We start from the raw sequence: 19,467 nt of genomic DNA on the forward strand, positions 1-19,467 counted from the left end.
AAAACATTTTCAGAGTGAAACGGGCATTAAGCCGCATCCTAGACCACTGAAATTCCCAAAAATATTTTTGGCACAAAAAATGCATACTACACCCCTGAAAGTTCTGAAAATGTTAGCAGCCCAAAAATGCCTTAAAATGCATTTTAGGCCTGCAAAAATGTTGAAAACTTTGAAGGACCAAAAAAGGGGTTTACAGGCATCCTAGACCCCCTTAAGTCCAGAAAATGGTTGTGGCCCAAAAATGGTGTCAGAGAGCCCTGAATGTCCCAAAAACATTTGCAGCCTGAAAGGGGCATTAACCCGCACCCTAGACCACTTAAAATGCATTTTAGGCCTGCAAAAATGTTGAAAACTTTGAAGGACCAAAAAAGGGGTTTACAGGCATCCTAGACCCGCTAAAGTCCAGAAAATGGTTGTGGCCCAAAAATGGTGTCAGAGAGCGCTGAATGTCCCAAAAACATTTTCAGCCTGAAAGGGGCATTAACCCACACCCTAGACCACTAAAATTCCCAAAAATATTTTTGGCACAAAAAATGCATACTACACCCCTGAAAGTTCTGAAAATGTTAGCAGCCCAAAAAAGGCCTTCAAATGCATTTTAGGCCTGCAAAAATGTTGAAAACTTTGGAGGCCCAAAAAAGGGGTTTACAGGCATCCTAGACCCCCTAAAGTCCAGAAAATGTTGGTGGGCCAAAATCGGTCAGAGAGCTCTGAATGTCCCAAAAACATTTGCAGCCTGAAAGGGGCATTAAGCCGCATCCTAGACCACTGAAATTCCCCAAAATATTTTTGGCATGAAAAATGCAACCTATACCCCTGAAGGTCAGAATATGTTAGCAGCCCAATTAAGGCCTTAAAATGCATTTTAGGCCTGCAAAAATGTTGAAAACTTTGAAGGACCAAAAAAGGGGTTTACAGGCATCCTAGACCCACTAAAGTCCAGAAAATGGTGGTGGCCCAAAAATGGTGTCAGAGAGCCCTGAATGTCCCAAAAACATTTGCAGAGTGAAACGGGCATTAACCGGCATCCTAGACCACTGAAATTCCCAAAAATATTTTTGGCACAAAAAATGCATACTACACCCCTGAAAGTTCTGAAAATGTTAGCAGCCCAAAAAAGGCCTTAAAGTGCATCTTAGGCCTGCAAAAATGTAGAAAACTTTGGAGGTGGAAAAAAGGGGTTTAGAGGCATCCTAGACCCCCTAAAGTCCAGAAAATGTTGGTGGGCCAAAATCTGTGTCAGAGAGCTCTGAATGTCCCAAAACATTTGCAGCCTGAAAGGGGCATTAACCCGCATCCTAGAGTACTGAAACTCCAAAAAATATTTTTGGCACGAAAAATGCAACCTATACCCCTGAAGCTCAGAATATGTTAGCAGCCCAAAAAAGTCCTTAAAATGCATTTTACGTCTGCAAAAATGTTGAAAACTTTGGAGGCCCAAAAATGGGGTTTACAGGCATCCTAGACCCCCTAAAGTCCAGAAAATGTTTGTGGCCCAAAAACAGTGTCAGAGAGCTCTGAATGTCCCAAACAGATTTGCAGCCTGAAAGGGGCATTAAGTCGCATCCTAGACCACTGAAATTCCCCAAAATATTTTTGGCACAAAAAATGCATCCTACAACCCTGAAAGATCAGAAAATGTTGGCAGTTCAAAAAATGGACTTAAAATGCTTCTTATGCCTACAAAAATGTTGAAAACTTTGAAGGTCCAAAAAAGGGGTTTACAGGCATCCTAGATCCCCTAAAGTCCAGAAAATGTTGGTGGCCCAAAAATTGTGTCAGAGAGCCCTGAATGTCCCAAAAACATTTGCAGAGTGAAACGGGCATTAACACGCATCCTAGACCACTGAAATTCCCAAAAATATTTTTGGCACAAAAAATGCATACTACACCCCTGAAAGTTCTTAAAATGTTAGCAGCCCAAAAATGCCTTAAAATGCATTTTAGGCCTGCAAAAATGTTGAAAACTTTGAAGGACCAAAAAAGGGGTTTACAGGCATCCTAGACCCCCTAAAGTCGAGAAAATGTTGGTGGCCCAAAAAATGGTGTCAGAGAGCCCTGAATGCTCCAAAAACATTTGCAGAGTGAAACGGGCATTAACCCGCATCCTAGACCACTGAAATTCCCAAAAATATTTTTGGCACAAAAAATGCATACTACACCCCTGAAAGTTCTGAAAATGTTAGCAGCCCAAAAATGCCTTAAAATGCATTTTAGGCCTGCAAACATGTTGAAAACTTTGAAGGACCAAAAAAGGGGTTTACAGGCATCCTAGACCCCCTAAAGTCGAGAAAATGTTGGTGGCCCAAAAAATGGTGTCAGAGAGCCCTGAATGCTCCAAAAACATTTGCAGAGTGAAACGGGCATTAACCCGCATCCTAGACCACTGAAATTCCCAAAAATATTTTTGGCACAAAAAATGCATACTACACCCCTGAAAGTTCTGAAAATGTTAGCAGTCCAAAAATGCCTTAAAATGCATTTTAGGCCTGCAAACATGTTGAAAACTTTGAAGGACCAAAAAAGGGGTTTACAGGCATCCTAGACCCCCTAAAGTCCAGAAAATGTTGGTGGGCCAAAATCTGTGTCAGAGAGCTCTGAATGTCCCAAAACATTTGCAGCCTGAAAGGGGCATTAATCCGCATCCTAGACCACTGAAACTCCAAAAAATATTTTTGGCACGAAAAATGCAACCTATACCCCTGAAGCTCAGAATATGTTAGCAGCCCAAAAAAGGCCTTAAAATACATTTTATGCCTGCAAAAATGTTGAAAACTTTGGAGGCCCAAAAAAGGGGTTTACAGGCATCAGATACCCCCTAAAGTCCAGAAAATGTTTGTGGCCCAAAAACAGTGTCAGAGAGCTCTGAATGTCCCAAACAGATTTGCAGCCTGAAAGGGGCATTAAGTCGCATCCTAGACCACTGAAATTCCCCAAAATATTTTTGCCACAAAAAATGCATCCTACAACCCGGAAAGATCAGAAAATGTTGGCAGCTCAAAAAAAGGACTTAAAATGCTTCTTAGGCCTGCACAAATGTTGAACACTTTGGAGGCCGAAAAAAGGGGTTTACAGGCATCCTAGACCCCCTAAAGTCCAGAAAATGTTGGTGGGCCAAAATTGGTGTCAGAGAGCTCTGAATGTCCCAAAAACATTTGCAGCCTGAAAGTGGCACTAACCCACATCCCAGACGACTGAAATTCCTAAAAATATTTTTTGCACGAAAAATGCATCCTACACCCCTAAGGCTCAGAATATGTTAGCAGCCCAAAAAAGGCCTTAAAATGCATTTTAGGTCTGCAAAAATGTTGAAAACTTTGAAGGACCAAAAAAGGGGTTTACAGGCATCCTAGACCCCCTAAAGTCCAGAAAGTGTTGGTGGCCCAAAAATGGTGTCAGAGAGTCCTGAATGTCCCAAAAACATGTGCAGCCTGGAAACGGGCATTAACCCGCATCCTAGACCACTGAAATGCCCAAAAATATTTTTGGCACAAAAAATGCATACTACACCCCTGAAAGTTCTGAAAATGTTAGCAGCCCAAAAATGCCTTAAAATGCATTTTAGGCCTGCAAAAATGTTGAAAACTTTGAAGGACCAAAAAAGGGGTTTACAGGCATCCTAGACTCCCTAAAGTCCAGAAAATGTTGGTGGCCCAAAAAATGGTGTCAGAGAGCCCTGAATGCTCCAAAAACATTTGCAGAGTGAAACGGGCATTAAACCGCATCCTAGACCACTGAAATTCCCAAAAATATTTTTGGCACAAAAAATGCATACTACACCCCTGAAAGTTCTGAAAATGTTAGCAGCCCAAAAATGCCTTAAAATGCATTTTAGGCCTGCAAACATGTTGAAAACTTTGAAGGACCAAAAAAGGGGTTTACAGGCATCCTAGACCCCCTAAAGTCCAGAAAATGTTGGTGGGCCAAAATCTGTGTCAGAGAGCTCTGAATGTCCCAAAACATTTGCAGCCTGAAAGGGGCATTAATCCGCATCCTAGACCACTGAAACTACAAAAAATATTTTTGGCACGAAAAATGCAACCTATACCCCTGAAGCTCAGAATATGTTAGCAGCCCAAAAAAGGCCTTAAAATACATTTTATGCCTGCAAAAATGTTGAAAACTTTGAAGGACCAAAAAAGGGGTTTACAGGCATCCTAGACCCCCTAAAGTCCAGAAAATGTTTGTGGCCCAAAAACAGTGTCAGAGAGCTCTGAATGTCCCAAACAGATTTGCAGCCTGAAAGGGGCATTAAGTCGCATCCTAGACCACTGAAATTCCCCAAAATATTTTTGCCACAAAAAATGCATCCTACAACCCTGAAAGATCAGAAAATGTTGGCAGCTCAAAAAAAGGACTTAAAATGCTTCTTAGGCCTGCACAAATGTTGAACACTTTGGAGGCCGAAAAAAAGGGGTTTACAGGCATCCTAGACCCCCTAAAGTCCAGAAAATGTTGGTGGGCCAAAATCGGTGTCAGAGAGCTCTGAATGTCCCAAAAACATTTGCAGCCTGAAAGTGGCACTAACCCACATCCCAGACCACTGAAATTCCTAAAAAATATTTTTGGCACAAAAAATGCATCCTACAACCCTGAAAGATCAGAATATGTTAGCAGCCCAAAAAAGTCCTTAAAATGCATTTTACGCCTGCAAAAATGTTGAAAACTTTGGAGGCCCAAAAATGGGGTTTACAGGCATCCTAGACCCCCTAAAGTCCAGAAAATGTTTGTGGCCCAAAAACAGTGTCAGAGAGCTCTGAATGTCCCAAACAGATTTGCAGCCTGAAAGGGGCATTAAGTCGCATCCTAGACCACTGAAATTCCCCAAAATATTTTTGCCACAAAAAATGCATCCTACAACCCTGAAAGATCAGAAAATATTGGCAGTTCAAAAAAAGGACTTAAAATGCTTCTTAGGCCTGCAGAAATGTTAAAAACTTTGAAGGTCCAAAAAAGGGGTTTACAGGCATCCTAGACCCCCTAAAGTCCAGAAAATGTTGGTGGGCCAAAATCGGTGTCAGAGAGCTCTGAATGTCCCAAAAACATTTGCAGCCTGAAAGTGGCACTAACCCACACCCCAGACCACTGAAATTCCCAAAAATATTTTTGGCACAAAAAATGCATCCTACAACCCTGAAAGATCAGAAAATGTTGGCATCTCAAAAAAAGGAGTTAAAATGCATCTTAAGCCTACAAAAATGTTGAAAACTTTGAAGGTCCAAAAAAGGGGTTTACGGGCATCCCAGACCCCCTAAAGTCCAGAAAATGTTGGTGGGCCAAAATCTGTGTCAGAGAGCTCTGAATGCCCCAAAAACATTTGCAGAGTGAAACGGGCATTAACCCACATCCTAGACCACTGAAATTGCCAAAAATATTTTTGGCACAAAAAATGCATACTACACCCCTGAACGTTCTGAAAATGTTAGCAGCCCATAAAGGCCTTAAAGTGCATTTTAGGCCTGCAAAAATGTAGAAAACTTTGGAGGTGGAAAAAAGGGGTTTAGAGGCATCCTAGACCCCCTAAAGTCCAGAAAATGTTGGTGGCCCAAAAATGGTGTCAGAGAGCGTTGAATGTCCCAAAAACATGTGCAGCCTGAAAGGGGCATTAACCCGCATCCTAGACCACTGAAATTCCCAAAAATATTTTTGGCACAAAAAATGCATACTACACCCCTGAAAGTTCTGAAAATGTTAGCAGCCCAAAAATGCCTTAAAATGCATTTTAGGCCTGCAAAAATGTTGAAAACTTTGAAGGACCAAAAAAGGGGTTTACAGGCATCCTAGACCCCCTAAAGTCCAGAAAATGTTGGTGGCCCAAAAAATGGTGTCAGAGAGCCCTGAATGCTCCAAAAACATTTGCAGAGTGAAACGGGCATTAACCCGCATCCTAGACCACTGAAATTCCCAAAAATATTTTTGGCACAAAAAATGCATACTACAACCCTGAAAGATCAGAAAATGTTGGCATCTCAAAAAAAGGCCTTAAAATGCATTTTAGGCCTGCGAAAATGTTGAAAACTTTCAAGGACCAAAAAAGGGGTTTGAAGGACCAAAAAAGGGGTTTACAGGCATCCTAGACCCCCTAAAGTCCAGAAAATGTTGGTGGCCCAAAAAATGGTGTCAGAGAGGTCTGAATGTCCCAAAAACATTTGCAGCCTGAAAGTGGCACTAACCCACATCCCAGACCACTGAAATTCCTAAAAAATATTTTTGGCACAAAAAATGCATCCTACAACCCTGAAAGATCAGAAAATGTTGGCATCTCAAAAAAAGGCCTTAAAATGCATTTTAGGCCTGCGAAAATGTTGAAAACTTTCAAGGACCAAAAAAGGGGTTTGAAGGACCAAAAAAGGGGTTTACAGGCATCCTAGACCCCCTAAAGTCCAGAAAATGTTGGTCCTAGAGAGCCCTGAATGTCGCAAAAACATTTGCAGAGTGAAACGGGCATTAAGCCGCATCCTAGACCACTGAAATTCCCAAAAATATTTTTGGCACAAAAAATGCATACTACACCCCTGAAAGTTCTGAAAATGTTAGCAGCCCAAAAATGCCTTAAAATGCATTTTAGGCCTGCAAAAATGTTGAAAACTTTCAAGGACCAAAAAAGGGGTTTACAGGCATCCTAGACCCCCTAAAGTCCAGAAAATGTTGGTGGGCCAAAATCTGTGTCAGAGAGCTCTGAATGTCCCAAAAACATTTGCAGCCTCAAAGGGGCATTAACCCGCATCCTAGACCACTGAAATTCCCAAAAATATTTTTGGCAAGTAAAATGCATCCTACACCCATGAAGCTCAGAATATGTTAGCAGCCCAAAAAAGGCCTTAAAATGCATTTTAGGCCTGCAAAAATGTTGAAAACTTTCAAGGACCAAAAAAGGGGTTTACAGGCATCCTAGACCCCCTAAAGTCCAGAAAATGTTGGTGGCCCAAAAATGGTGTCAGAGAGCCCTGAATGTCCCAAAAACATTTGCAGAGTGAAACGGGCATTAACACGCATCCTAGACCACTGAAATTCCCAAAAATATTTTTGGCACAAAAAATGCATACTACACCCCTGAAAGTTCTGAAAATGTTAGCAGCCCAAAAATGCCTTAAAATACATTTTAGGCCTGCAAAAATGTTGAAAACTTTGAAGGACCAAAAAAGGGGTTTACAGGCATCCTAGACCCCCTAAAGTCCAGAAAATGTTGGTTGGCCAAAATCTGTGTCAGAGAGCTCTGAATGTCCCAAAACATTTGCAGCCTGAAAGGGGCATTAACCCTCATCCTAGACCACTGAAACTCCCAAAAATATTTTTGGCACGAAAAATGCAACCTATACCCCTGAAGCTCAGAATATGTTAGCAGCCCAAAAAAGGCCTTAAAATGCATTTTATGCCTGCAAAAATGTTGAAAACTTTGGAGGCCCAAAAAAGGGGTTTACAGGTATCCTAGACCCCCTAAAGTCCAGAAAATGTTTGTGGCCCAAAAACAGTGTCAGAGAGCTCTGAATGTCCCAAACAGATTTGCAGCCTGAAAGGGGCATTAAGTCGCATCCTAGACCACTGAAATTCCCCAAAATATTTTTGCCACAAAAAATGCATCCTACAACCCTGAAAGATCAGAAAATGTTGGCAGCTCAAAAAAAAGGACTTAAAATGCATCTTAAGCCTACAAAAATGTTGAAAACTTTGAAGGTCCAAAAAAGGGGTTTACAGGCATCCTAGACCCCCTAAAGTCCAGAAAATGTTAGTAGGCCAAAATCGGTGTCAGAGAGCTCTGAATGTCCCAAAAACATTTGCAGCCTGAAAGGGGCATTAAGCCGCATCCTAGACCACTGAAATTTCCCAAAATATTTTTGGCATGAAAAATTCAACCTATATCCCTGAAGCTCAGAATATGTTAGCAGCCCAAAAAAGGCCTTAAAATGCATTTTAGGCCTGCACAAATGTTGAAAACTTTGGAGGCCCAAAAAAGGGGTTACAGGCATCCTAGACCCCCTAAAGTCCAGAAAATGATTGTCGCTCAAAAATGGTGTCAGAGAGCCCTGAATTCCCAAAAACATTTGCAGCCTGAAAGGGGCATTAACCCGCATCCTAGACCACTGAAATTCCCCAAAATATTTTTGGCATGAAAAATGCAACCTATACCCCTGAAGCTCAGAATATGTTAGCAGCCCAATTAAGGCCTTAAAATGCATTTTAGGCCTGCAAAAATGTTGAAAACTTTGAAGGACCAAAAAAGGGGTTTACAGGCATCCTAGACCCCCTAAAGTCCAGAAAATGTTGGTGGCCCAAAAATGGTGTCAGGGAGCCCTGAATGTCCCAAAAACATTTGCAGCCTCAAAGGGGCATTAACCCGCATCCTAGACCACTGACATTCACAAAAATATTTTTGGCACAAAAAATGCATACTACACCCCTGAAAGTTCTGAAAATGTTAGCAGCCCAAAAATACCTTAAAATGCATTGTAGGCCTGCAAAAATGTTGAAAACTTTGAAGGACCAAAAAAGGGGTTTACAGGCATCCTAGACCCCCTAAATTCCAGAAAATGTTGGTGGCCGAAAAATGGTGTCAGAGAGCCCTGAATGTCCCAAAAACATTTTCAGAGTGAAACGGGCATTAAGCCGCATCCTAGACCACTGAAATTCCCAAAAATATTTTTGGCACAAAAAATGCATACTACACCCCTGAAAGTTCTGAAAATGTTAGCAGCCCAAAAATGCCTTAAAATGCATTTTAGGCCTGCAAAAATGTTGAAAACTTTGAAGGACCAAAAAAGGGGTTTACAGGCATCCTAGACCCCCTTAAGTCCAGAAAATGGTTGTGGCCCAAAAATGGTGTCAGAGAGCCCTGAATGTCCCAAAAACATTTGCAGCCTGAAAGGGGCATTAACCCGCACCCTAGACCACTTAAAATGCATTTTAGGCCTGCAAAAATGTTGAAAACTTTGAAGGACCAAAAAAGGGGTTTACAGGCATCCTAGACCCGCTAAAGTCCAGAAAATGGTTGTGGCCCAAAAATGGTGTCAGAGAGCGCTGAATGTCCCAAAAACATTTTCAGCCTGAAAGGGGCATTAACCCACACCCTAGACCACTAAAATTCCCAAAAATATTTTTGGCACAAAAAATGCATACTACACCCCTGAAAGTTCTGAAAATGTTAGCAGCCCAAAAAAGGCCTTCAAATGCATTTTAGGCCTGCAAAAATGTTGAAAACTTTGGAGGCCCAAAAAAGGGGTTTACAGGCATCCTAGACCCCCTAAAGTCCAGAAAATGTTGGTGGGCCAAAATCGGTCAGAGAGCTCTGAATGTCCCAAAAACATTTGCAGCCTGAAAGGGGCATTAAGCCGCATCCTAGACCACTGAAATTCCCCAAAATATTTTTGGCATGAAAAATGCAACCTATACCCCTGAAGGTCAGAATATGTTAGCAGCCCAATTAAGGCCTTAAAATGCATTTTAGGCCTGCAAAAATGTTGAAAACTTTGAAGGACCAAAAAAGGGGTTTACAGGCATCCTAGACCCACTAAAGTCCAGAAAATGGTGGTGGCCCAAAAATGGTGTCAGAGAGCCCTGAATGTCCCAAAAACATTTGCAGAGTGAAACGGGCATTAACCGGCATCCTAGACCACTGAAATTCCCAAAAATATTTTTGGCACAAAAAATGCATACTACACCCCTGAAAGTTCTGAAAATGTTAGCAGCCCAAAAAAGGCCTTAAAGTGCATCTTAGGCCTGCAAAAATGTAGAAAACTTTGGAGGTGGAAAAAAGGGGTTTAGAGGCATCCTAGACCCCCTAAAGTCCAGAAAATGTTGGTGGGCCAAAATCTGTGTCAGAGAGCTCTGAATGTCCCAAAACATTTGCAGCCTGAAAGGGGCATTAACCCGCATCCTAGAGTACTGAAACTCCAAAAAATATTTTTGGCACGAAAAATGCAACCTATACCCCTGAAGCTCAGAATATGTTAGCAGCCCAAAAAAGTCCTTAAAATGCATTTTACGCCTGCAAAAATGTTGAAAACTTTGGAGGCCCAAAAATGGGGTTTACAGGCATCCTAGACCCCCTAAAGTCCAGAAAATGTTTGTGGCCCAAAAACAGTGTCAGAGAGCTCTGAATGTCCCAAACAGATTTGCAGCCTGAAAGGGGCATTAAGTCGCATCCTAGACCACTGAAATTCCCCAAAATATTTTTGGCACAAAAAATGCATCCTACAACCCTGAAAGATCAGAAAATGTTGGCAGTTCAAAAAATGGACTTAAAATGCTTCTTATGCCTACAAAAATGTTGAAAACTTTGAAGGTCCAAAAAAGGGGTTTACAGGCATCCTAGATCCCCTAAAGTCCAGAAAATGTTGGTGGCCCAAAAATTGTGTCAGAGAGCCCTGAATGTCCCAAAAACATTTGCAGAGTGAAACGGGCATTAACACGCATCCTAGACCACTGAAATTCCCAAAAATATTTTTGGCACAAAAAATGCATACTACACCCCTGAAAGTTCTTAAAATGTTAGCAGCCCAAAAATGCCTTAAAATGCATTTTAGGCCTGCAAAAATGTTGAAAACTTTGAAGGACCAAAAAAGGGGTTTACAGGCATCCTAGACCCCCTAAAGTCGAGAAAATGTTGGTGGCCCAAAAAATGGTGTCAGAGAGCCCTGAATGCTCCAAAAACATTTGCAGAGTGAAACGGGCATTAACCCGCATCCTAGACCACTGAAATTCCCAAAAATATTTTTGGCACAAAAAATGCATACTACACCCCTGAAAGTTCTGAAAATGTTAGCAGCCCAAAAATGCCTTAAAATGCATTTTAGGCCTGCAAACATGTTGAAAACTTTGAAGGACCAAAAAAGGGGTTTACAGGCATCCTAGACCCCCTAAAGTCGAGAAAATGTTGGTGGCCCAAAAAATGGTGTCAGAGAGCCCTGAATGCTCCAAAAACATTTGCAGAGTGAAACGGGCATTAACCCGCATCCTAGACCACTGAAATTCCCAAAAATATTTTTGGCACAAAAAATGCATACTACACCCCTGAAAGTTCTGAAAATGTTAGCAGTCCAAAAATGCCTTAAAATGCATTTTAGGCCTGCAAACATGTTGAAAACTTTGAAGGACCAAAAAAGGGGTTTACAGGCATCCTAGACCCCCTAAAGTCCAGAAAATGTTGGTGGGCCAAAATCTGTGTCAGAGAGCTCTGAATGTCCCAAAACATTTGCAGCCTGAAAGGGGCATTAATCCGCATCCTAGACCACTGAAACTCCAAAAAATATTTTTGGCACGAAAAATGCAACCTATACCCCTGAAGCTCAGAATATGTTAGCAGCCCAAAAAAGGCCTTAAAATACATTTTATGCCTGCAAAAATGTTGAAAACTTTGGAGGCCCAAAAAAGGGGTTTACAGGCATCAGATACCCCCTAAAGTCCAGAAAATGTTTGTGGCCCAAAAACAGTGTCAGAGAGCTCTGAATGTCCCAAACAGATTTGCAGCCTGAAAGGGGCATTAAGTCGCATCCTAGACCACTGAAATTCCCCAAAATATTTTTGCCACAAAAAATGCATCCTACAACCCGGAAAGATCAGAAAATGTTGGCAGCTCAAAAAAAGGACTTAAAATGCTTCTTAGGCCTGCACAAATGTTGAACACTTTGGAGGCCGAAAAAAGGGGTTTACAGGCATCCTAGACCCCCTAAAGTCCAGAAAATGTTGGTGGGCCAAAATTGGTGTCAGAGAGCTCTGAATGTCCCAAAAACATTTGCAGCCTGAAAGTGGCACTAACCCACATCCCAGACGACTGAATTTCCTAAAAATATTTTTTGCACGAAAAATGCATCCTACACCCCTAAGGCTCAGAATATGTTAGCAGCCCAAAAAAGGCCTTAAAATGCATTTTAGGTCTGCAAAAATGTTGAAAACTTTGAAGGACCAAAAAAGGGGTTTACAGGCATCCTAGACCCCCTAAAGTCCAGAAAGTGTTGGTGGCCCAAAAATGGTGTCAGAGAGTCCTGAATGTCCCAAAAACATGTGCAGCCTGGAAACGGGCATTAACCCGCATCCTAGACCACTGAAATGCCCAAAAATATTTTTGGCACAAAAAATGCATACTACACCCCTGAAAGTTCTGAAAATGTTAGCAGCCCAAAAATGCCTTAAAATGCATTTTAGGCCTGCAAAAATGTTGAAAACTTTGAAGGACCAAAAAAGGGGTTTACAGGCATCCTAGACTCCCTAAAGTCCAGAAAATGTTGGTGGCCCAAAAAATGGTGTCAGAGAGCCCTGAATGCTCCAAAAACATTTGCAGAGTGAAACGGGCATTAAACCGCATCCTAGACCACTGAAATTCCCAAAAATATTTTTGGCACAAAAAATGCATACTACACCCCTGAAAGTTCTGAAAATGTTAGCAGCCCAAAAATGCCTTAAAATGCATTTTAGGCCTGCAAACATGTTGAAAACTTTGAAGGACCAAAAAAGGGGTTTACAGGCATCCTAGACCCCCTAAAGTCCAGAAAATGTTGGTGGGCCAAAATCTGTGTCAGAGAGCTCTGAATGTCCCAAAACATTTGCAGCCTGAAAGGGGCATTAATCCGCATCCTAGACCACTGAAACTACAAAAAATATTTTTGGCACGAAAAATGCAACCTATACCCCTGAAGCTCAGAATATGTTAGCAGCCCAAAAAAGGCCTTAAAATACATTTTATGCCTGCAAAAATGTTGAAAACTTTGAAGGACCAAAAAAGGGGTTTACAGGCATCCTAGACCCCCTAAAGTCCAGAAAATGTTTGTGGCCCAAAAACAGTGTCAGAGAGCTCTGAATGTCCCAAACAGATTTGCAGCCTGAAAGGGGCATTAAGTCGCATCCTAGACCACTGAAATTCCCCAAAATATTTTTGCCACAAAAAATGCATCCTACAACCCTGAAAGATCAGAAAATGTTGGCAGCTCAAAAAAAGGACTTAAAATGCTTCTTAGGCCTGCACAAATGTTGAACACTTTGGAGGCCGAAAAAAAGGGGTTTTCTGGCATCCTAGACCCCCTAAAGTCCAGAAAATGTTGGTGGGCCAAAATCGGTGTCAGAGAGCTCTGAATGTCCCAAAAACATTTGCAGCCTGAAAGTGGCACTAACCCACATCCCAGACCACTGAAATTCCTAAAAAATATTTTTGGCACAAAAAATGCATCCTACAACCCTGAAAGATCAGAAAATGTTGGCATCTCAAAAAAAGGCCTTAAAATGCATTTTAGGCCTGCAAAAATGTTGAAAACTTTGAAGGACCAAAAAAGGGGTTTACAGGCATCCTAGACCCCCTAAAGTCCAGAAAATGTTGGTCCTAGAGAGCCCTGAATGTCCCAAAAACATTTGCAGAGTGAAACGGGCATTAAGCCGCATCCTAGACCACTGAAATTCCCAAAAATATTTTTGGCACAAAAAATGCATACTACACCCCTGAAAGTTCTGAAAATGTTAGCAGCCCAAAAATGCCTTAAAATGCATTTTAGGCCTGCAAAAATGTTGAAAACTTTCAAGGACCAAAAAAGGGGTTTACAGGCATCCGAGACCCCCTAAAGTCCAGAAAATGTTGGTGGGCCAAAATCTGTGTCAGAGAGCTCTGAATGTCCCAAAAACATTTGCAGAGTGAAACGGGCATTAACCCGCATCCTAGACCACTGAAATTCCCAAAAATATTTTTGGCACGAAAAATGCATCCTACACCCATGAAGCTCAGAATATGTTAGCAGCCCAAAAAAGGCCTTAAAATGCATTTTAGGCCTGCAAAAATGTTGAAAACTTTGAAGGACCAAAAAAGGGGTTTACAGGCATCCTAGACCCCCTAAAGTCCAGAAAATGTTGGTGGCCCAAAAATGGTGTCAGAGAGCCCTGAATGTCCCAAAAACATTTGCAGAGTGAAACGGGCATTAACCCGCATCCTAGACCACTGAAATTCCCAAAAATATTTTTGGCACGAAAAATGCATCCTACACCCATGAAGCTCAGAATATGTTAGCAGCCCAAAAAAGGGCTTAAAATGCATTTTAGGCCTGCAAAAATGTTGAAAACTTTGACGGACCAAAAAAGGGGTTTACAGGCATCCTAGACCCCCTAAAGTCCAGAAAATGTTGGTGGCCCAGAAATGGTGTCAGAGAGCCCTGAATGTCCCAAAAACATTTGCAGCCTGAAAGGGGCAGTAACCCGCATCCTAGACCACTGAAATTCCCAAAAATATATTTGGCACAAAAAATGCATACTACACCCCTGAAAGTTCTGAAAATGTTAGCAGCCCAAAAATGCCTTAAAATGCATTTTAGGCCTGCAAAAATGTTGAAAACTTTGAAGGGCCAAAAAAGGGGTTTACAGGCATCTTAGACCCCTAAAGTCCAGAAAATGTTGGTGGGCCAAAATCTGTGTCAGAGAGCTCTGAATGTCCCAAAAACATTGTCAGCCTGAAAGGGGCATTAACTCGCATCCTAGACCACTGAAATTCCCAAAAATATTTTTGGCACAAAAAATGCATACTACACCCCTGAAAGTTCTGAAAATGTTAGCAGCCCAAAAAAGGCCTTAAAGTGCATCTTAGGCCTGCAAAAATGTAGAAAACTTTGGAGGTGGAAAAAAGGGGTTTAGAGGCATCCTAGACACCCTAAAGTCCAGAAAATGTTGGTGGGCCAAAATCTGTGTCAGAGAGCTCTGAATGTCCCAAAACATTTGCAGCCTGAAAGGGGCATTAACCCGCATCCTAGACCACTGAAACTCCCAAAAATATTTTTGGCACGAAAAATGCAACCTATACCCCTGAAGCTCAGAATATGTTAGCAGCCCAAAAAAGTCCTTAAAATGCATTTTACGCCTGCAAAAATGTTGAAAACTTTGGAGGCCCAAAAATGGGGTTTACAGGCATCCTAGACCCCCTAAAGTCCAGAAAATGTTTGTGGCCCAAAAACAGTGTCAGAGAGCTCTGAATGTCCCAAACAGATTTGCAGCCTGAAAGGGGCATTAAGTCGCATCCTAGACCACTGAAATTCCCCAAAATATTTTTGCCACAAAAAATGCATCCTACAACCCTGAAAGATCAGAAAATGTTGGCAGCTCAAAAAAAGGACTTAAAATGCTTCTTAGGCCTGCACAAATGTTGAACACTTTGGAGGCCGAAAAAAAGGGGTTTACAGGCATCCTAGACCCCCTAAAGTCCAGAAAATGTTGGTGGGCCAAAATCGGTGTCAGAGAGCTCTGAATGTCCCAAAAACATTTGCAGCCTGAAAGTGGCACTAACCCACATCCCAGACCACTGAAATTCCTAAAAAATATTTTTGGCACAAAAAATGCATCCTACAACCCTGAAAGATCAGAAAATGTTGGCATCTCAAAAAAAGGCCTTAAAATGCATTTTAGGCCTGCAAAAATGTTGAAAACTTTGAAGGACCAAAAAAGGGGTTTACAGGCATCCTAGACCCCCTAAAGTCCAGAAAATGTTGGTCCTAGAGAGCCCTGAATGTCCCAAAAACATTTGCAGAGTGAAACGGGCATTAAGCCGCATCCTAGACCACTGAAATTCCCAAAAATATTTTTGGCACAAAAAATGCATACTACACCCCTGAAAGTTCTGAAAATGTTAGCAGCCCAAAAATGCCTTAAAATGCATTTTAGGCCTGCAAAAATGTTGAAAACTTTCAAGGACCAAAAAAGGGGTTTACAGGCATCCGAGACCCCCTAAAGTCCAGAAAATGTTGGTGGGCCAAAATCTGTGTCAGAGAGCTCTGAATGTCCCAAAAACATTTGCAGAGTGAAACGGGCATTAACCCGCATCCTAGACCACTGAAATTCCCAAAAATATTTTTGGCACGAAAAATGCATCCTACACCCATGAAGCTCAGAATATGTTAGCAGCCCAAAAAAGGCCTTAAAATGCATTTTAGGCCTGCAAAAATGTTGAAAACTTTGAAGGACCAAAAAAGGGGTTTACAGGCATCCTAGACCCCCTAAAGTCCAGAAAATGTTGGTGGCCCAAAAATGGTGTCAGAGAGCCCTGAATGTCCCAAAAACATTTGCAGAGTGAAACGGGCATTAACCCGCATCCTAGACCACTGAAATTCCCAAAAATATTTTTGGCACGAAAAATGCATCCTACACCCATGAAGCTCAGAATATGTTAGCAGCCCAAAAAAGGGCTTAAAATGCATTTTAGGCCTGCAAAAATGTTGAAAACTTTGACGGACCAAAAAAGGGGTTTACAGGCATCCTAGACCCCCTAAAGTCCAGAAAATGTTGGTGGCCCAGAAATGGTGTCAGAGAGCCCTGAATGTCCCAAAAACATTTGCAGCCTGAAAGGGGCAGTAACCCGCATCCTAGACCACTGAAATTCCCAAAAATATATTTGGCACAAAAAATGCATACTACACCCCTGAAAGTTCTGAAAATGTTAGCAGCCCAAAAATGCCTTAAAATGCATTTTAGGCCTGCAAAAATGTTGAAAACTTTGAAGGGCCAAAAAAGGGGTTTACAGGCATCTTAGACCCCTAAAGTCCAGAAAATGTTGGTGGGCCAAAATCTGTGTCAGAGAGCTCTGAATGTCCCAAAAACATTGTCAGCCTGAAAGGGGCATTAACTCGCATCCTAGACCACTGAAATTCCCAAAAATATTTTTGGCACAAAAAATGCATACTACACCCCTGAAAGTTCTGAAAATGTTAGCAGCCCAAAAAAGGCCTTAAAGTGCATCTTAGGCCTGCAAAAATGTAGAAAACTTTGGAGGTGGAAAAAAGGGGTTTAGAGGCATCCTAGACACCCTAAAGTCCAGAAAATGTTGGTGGGCCAAAATCTGTGTCAGAGAGCTCTGAATGTCCCAAAACATTTGCAGCCTGAAAGGGGCATTAACCCGCATCCTAGACCACTGAAACTCCCAAAAATATTTTTGGCACGAAAAATGCAACCTATACCCCTGAAGCTCAGAATATGTTAGCAGCCCAAAAAAGTCCTTAAAATGCATTTTACGCCTGCAAAAATGTTGAAAACTTTGGAGGCCCAAAAATGGGGTTTACAGGCATCCTAGACCCCCTAAAGTCCAGAAAATGTTTGTGGCCCAAAAACAGTGTCAGAGAGCTCTGAATGTCCCAAACAGATTTGCAGCCTGAAAGGGGCATTAAGTCGCATCCTAGACCACTGAAATTCCCCAAAATATTTTTGCCACAAAAAATGCATCCTACAACCCTGAAAGATCAGAAAATATTGGCAGTTCAAAAAAAGGACTTAAAATGCTTCTTAGGCCTGCAGAAATGTTAAAAACTTTGAAGGTCCAAAAAAGGGGTTTACAGGCATCCTAGACCCCCTAAAGTCCAGAAAATGTTGGTGGGCCAAAATCGGTGTCAGAGAGCTCTGAATGTCCCAAAAACATTTGCAGCCTGAAAGTGGCACTAACCCACACCCCAGACCACTGAAATTCCCAAAAATATTTTTGGCACAAAAAATGCATCCTACAACCCTGAAAGATCAGAAAATGTTGGCATCTCAAAAAAAGGAGTTAAAATGCATCTTAAGCCTACAAAAATGTTGAAAACTTTGAATGTCCAAAAAAGGGGTTTACGGGCATCCCAGACCCCCTAAAGTCCAGAAAATGTTGGTGGGCCAAAATCTGTGTCAGAGAGCTCTGAATGCCCCAAAAACATTTGCAGAGTGAAACGGGCATTAACCCACATCCTAGACCACTGAAATTGCCAAAAATATTTTTGGCACAAAAAATGCATACTACACCCCTGAACGTTCTGAAAATGTTAGCAGCCCATAAAGGCCTTAAAGTGCATTTTAGGCCTGCAAAAATGTAGAAAACTTTGGAGGTGGAAAAAAGGGGTTTAGAGGCATCCTAGACCCCCTAAAGTCCAGAAAATGTTGGTGGCCCAAAAATGGTGTCAGAGAGCGTTGAATGTCCCAAAAACATGTGCAGCCTGAAAGGGGCATTAACCCGCATCCTAGACCACTGAAATTCCCAAAAATATTTTTGGCACAAAAAATGCATACTACACCCCTGAAAGTTCTGAAAATGTTAGCAGCCCAAAAATGCCTTAAAATGCATTTTAGGCCTGCAAAAATGTTGAAAACTTTGAAGGACCAAAAAAGGGGTTTACAGGCATCCTAGACCCCCTAAAGTCCAGAAAATGTTGGTGGCCCAAAAAATGGTGTCAGAGAGCCCTGAATGCTCCAAAAACATTTGCAGAGTGAAACGGGCATTAACCCGCATCCTAGACCACTGAAATTCCCAAAAATATTTTTGGCACAAAAAATGCATACTACAACCCTGAAAGATCAGAAAATGTTGGCATCTCAAAAAAAGGCCTTAAAATGCATTTTAGGCCTGCGAAAATGTTGAAAACTTTCAAGGACCAAAAAAGGGGTTTGAAGGACCAAAAAAGGGGTTTACAGGCATCCTAGACCCCCTAAAGTCCAGAAAATGTTGGTGGCCCAAAAAATGGTGTCAGAGAGGTCTGAATGTCCCAAAAACATTTGCAGCCTGAAAGTGGCACTAACCCACATCCCAGACCACTGAAATTCCTAAAAAATATTTTTGGCACAAAAAATGCATCCTACAACCCTGAAAGATCAGAAAATGTTGGCATCTCAAAAAAAGGCCTTAAAATGCATTTTAGGCCTGCGAAAATGTTGAAAACTTTCAAGGACCAAAAAAGGGGTTTGAAGGACCAAAAAAGGGGTTTACAGGCATCCTAGACCCCCTAAAGTCCAGAAAATGTTGGTCCTAGAGAGCCCTGAATGTCCCAAAAACATTTGCAGAGTGAAACGGGCATTAAGCCGCATCCTAGACCACTGAAATTCCCAAAAATATTTTTGGCACAAAAAATGCATACTACACCCCTGAAAGTTCTGAAAATGTTAGCAGCCCAAAAATGCCTTAAAATGCATTTTAGGCCTGCAAAAATGTTGAAAACTTTCAAGGACCAAAAAAGGGGTTTACAGGCATCCTAGACCCCCTAAAGTCCAGAAAATGTTGGTGGGCCAAAATCTGTGTCAGAGAGCTCTGAATGTCCCAAAAACATTTGCAGCCTCAAAGGGGCATTAACCCGCATCCTAGACCACTGAAATTCCCAAAAATAATTTTGGCAAGTAAAATGCATCCTACACCCATGAAGCTCAGAATATGTTAGCAGCCCAAAAAAGGCCTTAAAATGCATTTTATGCCTGCAAAAATGTTGAAAACTTTCAAGGACCAAAAAAGGGGTTTACAGGCATCCTAGACCCCCTAAAGTCCAGAAAATGTTGGTGGCCCAAAAATGGTGTCAGAGAGCCCTGAATGTCCCAAAAACATTTGCAGAGTGAAACGGGCATTAACACGCATCCTAGACCACTGAAATTCCCAAAAATATTTTTGGCACAAAAAATGCATACTACACCCCTGAAAGTTCTGAAAATGTTAGCAGCCCAAAAATGCCTTAAAATACATTTTAGGCCTGCAAAAATGTTGAAAACTTTGAAGGACCAAAAAAGGGGTTT

This window comes from Ambystoma mexicanum, chromosome 7p (assembly GCF_040938575.1).
Source record: "Ambystoma mexicanum isolate Mex_15411 chromosome 7p, UKY_AmexF1_1, whole genome shotgun sequence".
Lineage (NCBI taxonomy): Eukaryota > Metazoa > Chordata > Amphibia > Caudata > Ambystomatidae > Ambystoma > Ambystoma mexicanum.